The 7,500-nt window shown below is 39.3% G+C and overlaps 1 protein-coding gene across 7 annotated transcripts in view; it reads left to right on the top strand.

Annotated features, from left to right (window-relative positions):
* Positions 1 to 3,115: 3,115 nt before the first annotated feature.
* Positions 3,116 to 7,500, top strand: part of LOC135225854 (uncharacterized) — a 151,331-nt gene continuing 146,946 nt past the window's right edge. For 3 of the 7 annotated variants that reach the window (XM_064265402.1, XM_064265403.1, XM_064265401.1), the window contains exon 1: positions 3,540 to 3,800. The gene's annotated coding sequence lies outside the window, so the exon portion shown is untranslated. Of the gene's footprint in view, positions 3,838 to 7,500 lie in introns of all 7 variants that reach the window. The other 4 variants (XM_064265398.1, XM_064265396.1, XM_064265397.1 and 1 more) reach the window with 4 other exon arrangements.

The following is a 7,500-nucleotide window of genomic DNA, read 5'->3' as shown; positions in this document are numbered from 1 at the left end:
AGGTGGTATTGAACGCTCTCTTACGTGGAAGTTACCTTAGGCAATTGTTTAATTACGTGTTATTGTTGTCAATGCTGTTGTTATTATTATTATTATTATTATTGTAGTGTTATTGATTTTTGTAAAAATCCACCCAAAATGACAGTAATGTAACGTACGGTCTTAGAGACGTACTGTGAAATGAGACTAATGCACCGTTACTTTACACGTTGATTTTGTATGGTAAGGGCCAGTGGTAAGAGAGGTTGGACCTGAGTTTGACGACGGCAGGTGTAAACACAGGTAAAAATGGCATTCGTATGCACTTTGAATATTATCATTAATATTATTCCCTTTCTGCCGATGAGGTTGCTACCACAGCACAATTTATGTTTCTTGGGAGCAGTTCTGAGCTAGTTCCCTTTCCCTGGGATCGATCCACGGTCTTCGTCAAGTGAGACCAGTTTCACAGCCACAGAGAAAACATAATATACTTTTATCATCACGATAGAAATTGAAATATCGACTTATGTAAGCTATACGGCTCGCCGTCTCAGCAAACACACTGACGAAAGCTGTTGCCGATTGATTAGTACTAAGACCACCAGGACCGGATCAAGTGGGACACGCGGTGCACACACTTGGTGATTATGGTGAAAGTTCTTGCCCTGGTGCTTCGGGAAAAATGTCCTATGATTCGATCTCCACCGGGGAAATCGTCCATCTTGATTGCGTCGTTTCATTTCACCGTTAAACTGTGAAATCAACAAGAAGTGGAGCAGTGAGCTTTCAGTGCGTCTACTTATTGTAGTAGACTGTAATTGCGAGATGGAGGACTTACGTAGCTGGCTACCGAAGATTATTGACCCCCCACACACATACATATATACATATATATATATATATATATATATATATATATATATATATATAATATACACACACATACACATACAATGTTGCTCTGGATGTGTGAGCAGATTTCCAACCGATAGGCTCCTTTTAAACATCCATTGGGATAAGACATGGCCTAGCAGTTTTTATTTATTTTTTATTTTGGTGGTTTCATTTCTATCTAAAATGAAAAAAAGGTTCCCTCACACACAGACATATCTGTATATTATATGTAATATATAATATATATATATATATATATATATATATATATATATATAATATATATATGAAAATGTATATATACGTATTTTTCCGTTCTCAGGTTAACTGAGATAAGTATGCTCTATTAGCCGCATGCTGTCTAGGATCGGACCCCGGACATTATGTCGGAAATTGACAGTTAAAAGGTTTGGTTTGAAAGGTGTAACAGGAGGAAAACCACATAGTAGTTGCACTAAGAATCAATCGTTAGATGGTAGAAAGCAAGGTGGAAGACAGAATATGAAAGGAGGTACCGTAAAAGGAACGAAACTGGTTGCTGCGAAGAACGCTAAGTAATGCCTACCGTGCACCGCATGATCCCGCTGTTAGGGAAAAATCGGTCCATCGTAGGTATTTATACGTGCACATGGGTCTATTCGCCCAGTGACATCATCATCTTACAGGACGAGTTCCCCCTACAGAGCGTGTTCCACGCGCTACGCAACAGAGATCCGTTTTGTGCTACTTCGGACACCGTGTGAAACTTGGTTGCTTGGTGGCGATATGATTGCCAGGCGCAAGACGTTTTTGTACTTTTCGCTTTTGTTTCTGCTCGAGATGGTATGGGCTTTATTTATTTATTTATTTTTTTAATTGTGGGGTTATGGCCAGTAAGCGACCGTTTAGCTTGATCTCTATGGCTGGTAGTTTGTAGTCTGTTTGTCTGTTGATGTCTGGTTTAGTAGATAGTGTTTTAATCACTAGATCTCGTTAGCTTTGTAAATGAACTGTGCGATGGGGATATTTTCAATAACTTTATTATATTTCCTCTATTACTAGCTCTTAGTTTCTAGTAGTTTGCTACTACAGCAACTGCTACTTAATTACTATTACGTACCTACCAGTATACGTAATGTACTGGCTATCTGATTTGTTGGATTAACTAAACACAGATCAGAAGAGTAAATTCTTGTGAATTTTATTTTCTGAAACTTATTGTCTGCGTTAGCTTTTTAATTATTTAAAAATGCTCTGGCCAGTTAATGTATAACTTGTAAAGGTAAAAAGCATAAATACTAATTCACTTTTGGCGTTTAAAATATTCCGTTCGTAGCAGAACTTCTATTGTTGATAGAATAACAAAGATAAAGAAAACACTATGAGTTATTTGCTATTCATAATTTATAGCAACGTGCAGCGCTACCAACTCTTCTACCCCCCCCCCCCTCCCCCACTCCTTCCCCCAGAGGGTTGGACGTATTGTAGGCTACAAGTAAAATCAATATACTCACAGTACGTGCGCACAATTTGCTTGAAGAAACCGCTAGACAGACAGGCGGTTACATATCCGTAAAAGAAAGACTCGGCTCTAATCAAGTGCTATTCAAGTCTTCTGTCCCATATAGTCTCAAAACCCCCTCCCTCTAACGCTACCCCGCCCACCTGCTATAAACCAGACACCCACCCACGTAGCCGCGGCATCGTATGGGATAAAAAAGAGAGAAGGAGAAATAAGATTAATAGCGTAGAGCCAATTTGTTTTTTTCCTCCACCTCCTCCTCCTCCTCCCCCTCCTCCTCCACTAAGCGGTCAACGGTAGGCCTGAAAATGTACCCAGAACAACCCCTCCGTCGTCTACCCCTACGCTTCCGGCTCCCCGAGAGAGCGGCCTGGCTGGCACGATTAATAGCATTTTCGGGGGGGATGTCTACGGCCTTCCTCGCTGACCTCACCCGGTAGGGACGTGGGAGGGGGAAGAAGAAGGAGGAGTAGGAGGGTCAATGCGGCCTCTCCACAAACGTTGTCATCTTAGTAACAAGGTTGTCGAGAGGGTGGCCCGATCCCAGTAACACCGCATAGGCCTACTCGGACCATCCCCCACGTTCCTATAGTTGTAGCATTTGCGCTTTGTTATTAAGCCTAAAACTGTACCCAATCCGAACCCCGCGCTACACTACCTACTGTACGTCATTCTATGGGGAGGTGATAGACCATCTTCCTTACACCCCGTGTCTCCCTTTTGTTTTTATTTTTTATTTCTCGTCGTTTCTCCTCCCCCTTTTTTTCCCGGCCATCCGGTGCGGGGCGACACTTCGACCGAGATTCGACTCCGAAGGGGGCGGAATTACGCTCAGGTGGGGGTTGTGATGTAGTATTTGAGGGGTTCAGTGATAAAGATATAAGGAAAAATAAGTCTACAAGTGACGATTGATGTGCACGTCGGCGCGCAACTCGCATGTCGGAAGGCGAATTTATAGTTTTCCGGCGGCCTTAGGCCGGCGATTTGGGCGTGTGGCACCAGTGCGCCGTGTCCCTCGGTCGGTGTGGAGGCCTTGTATGCGAGGATGCCTCCGACTGGGGCTCGAATCATGCTTTGAAAAGTGAAATTGATTTGAAATCTTGAGGGCGTTTGGCATCGCTGGCATGCCGTGTAGTGCCGACGACCGCCCGACACGCGCACACACCGCCAGTATCACTTCTCCACCTGAAGAGTGAGGGTGTACGTCAGTCTCGCGGGGGCTTGTGACACTTAACTCCTTGTTGTCGTTACCTCGGGTGGGAAAAAAAAGTGCAATAGTAACGGCGGAAGATGGCCCTAATGGTGTGATGTGTCGTGCGAAATTAGAGGTCGAAGAGGAGGCGGAGGGACGTGCCAGGAAGTGAGAGAGCATTTTCCCTCCATGTTTGCACGAGAAGAAAACTTGACCATAAAGCAGAGCTGTGTGAGTTTGTTAGATGAGGAAGACGTAGACCGAAGAAGTATGCCATAGTATAGAGTATAGAGTGCAAGTCACCTTCTTCGAAAACATTCGTGCTTTTTTTCATTTTTATTTGATTATTTCTTCGTTTTCTTGTGCTTTGAAAGTGCCGTGTGTGATTGCCTGCCTCCGTTTGCAGTGTATGTGTGATTGCTCTTCGTTTTTCTATTTCGTTAAATAGTGAAAATTGTGAGGTGCATGACATGGAGGTGTGCTTGCAGAGAGAGAGAGAGAGAGGAAGAGAAAGAGAAGAGGAGAGAGAGAGAGAGAGAGAGAGAGAGAGAGACGATAATAATACCTACTATGTACTGTGTTCAGCATGAATAAAATACATCATTGGATCTATCTTTCATCGCTGTACAGAACCACATACACACACGCACACCCCACCTCCTCCTCCTCCTCCTCGCCTACTTAATCCCTCTCCTCTTCTTCTTCTTGGAGGTAGCAGCCAAGTACCTTTCTCTCTTCGTACTGTTTCACCCATATACTACTACATGTGTCTCTATACGCAACACACACACACACACAACGAACCGATCTAACCAACCAAACGCCTTCTCTTCTGACTGTCTGTCAGGGTATTTTGTTGACCCAGGCCTACACTGCTGCTGGGTTCGTCTTGCTCGAGTTCAAAAAAAGAAAAAGAAAAAAAAATTCTGGCCGAGTGACGAGTTCGTTTGTGTGTTTGTGGGTATCTCCCCGACACTAAGATTGCTAGAGAGAGAGAGAGAGAATAAGAGAGAGGGGAGAGAGAGAGAGAGAGAGAGAGAGAGGGGAATATGTGTCTAGTGTGTGTGTCCGCGGGAAGCATAGCAGTGCTTGGTTGGTGGTTAACAGGCGGGAATGTAGCACAGTGTGTAGCCATCGCGATCTCGCTGCTACGTTAAGGTGTGTGTGTTTGTATGTGGGAGATTGTTTGCGTGCCTTTGGCTGCTTGTGTGTGTGTGTTCGTTCGTTTTAGCCAACGACTTGTCTGCGTCTGCTTGTATGTAAGTCATTAGCCGATCCACATCTATTATTATTATTATTTATTATTATTATTATTATGAAATGTATAGTAGCATTTTATTGGTGAATTGAAAATTAATTTTTATTCTGACGATTCAGTAACTTGCCTATTCGCCATTATTGTTCCCAAGGATGCTTTTATTAGTATCAATTGTCTTTCCCTTTCTCTCTTGCTTTTTTAAGCCACCTGCAACGACGCTGCTTTGTGTTTTAATTGTTTGGGCATTGGTTTAAATATTACCAGAAGATTACATTATTTTGCTGTCGCATTGTTTACTGCTATTTTAGTACGTCAAATTATGGTTTTTTTTTTCCCTCAACTTTTAGTAGGTCACGTTTGTTACATTTGTGGTTACTGTCTACACGTATTCATCTTTTTCCCTTGTCCTCTGGTTTTGCTTGTATTGAACTTCACTAATATTGTATATGGTTTTTAGTATTGTAGGCTTGGTTTGTAGCTGGGCGTGTATATATATATATATATATATATATATATATACTATATATATATATATATATATATATATATATATTATATATATATATATTATATATATATATATATATATATATTTGAGATTACCTTATCACAATTTGTATTCCTCTGTACATTTGTGTTATGATTACTAGACAGTATTTTGTATTTCATTAACAGTATTACTACATAAAAGGAAAAAAATTTAAATATATTTTTGGGTGGTAACAAAAATCCGAGATTTCCGTATATGATATGATTTTTTGGAGGAGTATGTAAGTAAAGCCAACATACGAGTCGTTGAGGCATTTTAAACAAACCGCCCCCCCCCCCCTTTATTCTTTTAAAAATAATTTCAGAAAAAAAAAAAACAATTTGTAAAGAAATGAATAAAAATGGATTCTGAGGTATAAGCATTACCTAATGCCTGCTGGCTTTAACGTCGCACTGAATGCTCCCCATAACATCTATCTATTTGTTGCATGATTGCGAAATATTTCGACTATTTAAGGCAAAAATTGCTTGATGCTGATATCAGAGAAACATTGGATGTTAGATCACCTTTAATGGTGATCTCTCTCTCTCTCTCTCTCTCTGATGATGATGATGATGCAAGATGGCATGGTATAAAGGGTTCCCATTGTTTTGCCTTTAAATGGTTTTGAATAAAAGAGACTTCTCTCGAGAATGGTGGTGATTGTTGCTCAATTGAACAGGCGTATTTGAATAGATTGCTGGTTGGTGGGCCTATATATATATAGATATATATATGCTTATTTAGGCATATATATATATAGATTTATATTAATAATAAATAATAATTATAAAAAATTAAACTATAAATATATTTAATTATAATATATTTAGGAGAGATTAAATACGTATATACTATATATATATATATATATATATATTATATTAGGAAGAGAAAAATTATACGCTTATTTAGGTATATATATATGTATATATACATATATATAGTGTGTGTGTGTGCAGATATTTCATGTATTCGTTTTTATTTGCGCAAATGGGCGTTGTATTTTGTAATCTTCTGTGATATTAAATTCCTCGCAAATGCAGTTGACTTTGTATGGTAGAGCTGTGCTTATTAAATACGCAATTATTTGGTTCGTGAATTTATAGGGTAAAAAATTAAGATATTACGTAAAAAAAAAAAATTTCCGATGAGGAGTCTGCTTCTTTGTTGAAAATAACTTAGTTGTTACATAATGTGAACAGAAAGTTCGAAAGTTTTGTTATATACTAGCATCCATATCAGCAGGCGATTTGAGAATTGAAGTTTTAATCTGACTTGTTTCCTCTCTCGCGGGCGTCAGTGACCTTGGAAGCTGTAACGCCAGATAATCTACAATCAGAGCGCCCCCCCCCCACCACACACACACCCATCTCAGTCTCAGATGTGATCGTTATTGGGCGGCGTGATTCATAAAGTGCTTGCTGTCTTCATGCTTGAAGCCAGTGCTTGCCTGGAAGTCCTCGAGGGTGGAATTCTGGTTTTATACTGTTTAGTATTTATCTCCGCGTGATGGCTATTTTTATTTTCATTTGCCTTGTGTGGCATTTTACATTACATTACATAGTGGCATTACATTATATAACCCTCTGCTTCCTCCATTTACCTGCCTGTCAATGTATGGAGCCGAAAATGAAATGTTTGTTGATTTTATGATGGAATTTCTCTGTTATACTCAGAATAAAGACTTCTTAGAGAACTCTTTAGCACTGAAGACTTAGGAATTTCTCTCTCTCTCTCTCTCTCTCTCTCTCTCTCTCTCTCTCTCTCTCTCGCAATTACTTAATTCTCTTTACTTGATAAACCGTTGGGGAAAGTTTGTTGGTATAAACATACATACACACAACACACAGTCATATATACATACGTATATACATACATACATACTATTTATGTATCCTGTTTTAGCAGAATTTATTTACATTATATACATATAGATAGACAGATAGATACATTTTCCCAACATTATATTATATATTATATATGTGTATATACACAAGCATTATGTATATATATATATATCCTGGTTTAACAGAAGAATTTATTTACATTATATACATAGATAGATAGACAGATAGATATACATTTTTCTAATAGTAAGCCGGTTCCCTTACCAACTGTTGGATCGTGGATGAAAACTTTGT

The sequence above is a fragment of the Macrobrachium nipponense genome, chromosome 13 (genome assembly GCF_015104395.2).
Source record: "Macrobrachium nipponense isolate FS-2020 chromosome 13, ASM1510439v2, whole genome shotgun sequence".
NCBI lineage: Eukaryota > Metazoa > Arthropoda > Malacostraca > Decapoda > Palaemonidae > Macrobrachium > Macrobrachium nipponense.
This window is presented reverse-complemented; position numbering and strand designations above follow the sequence as displayed.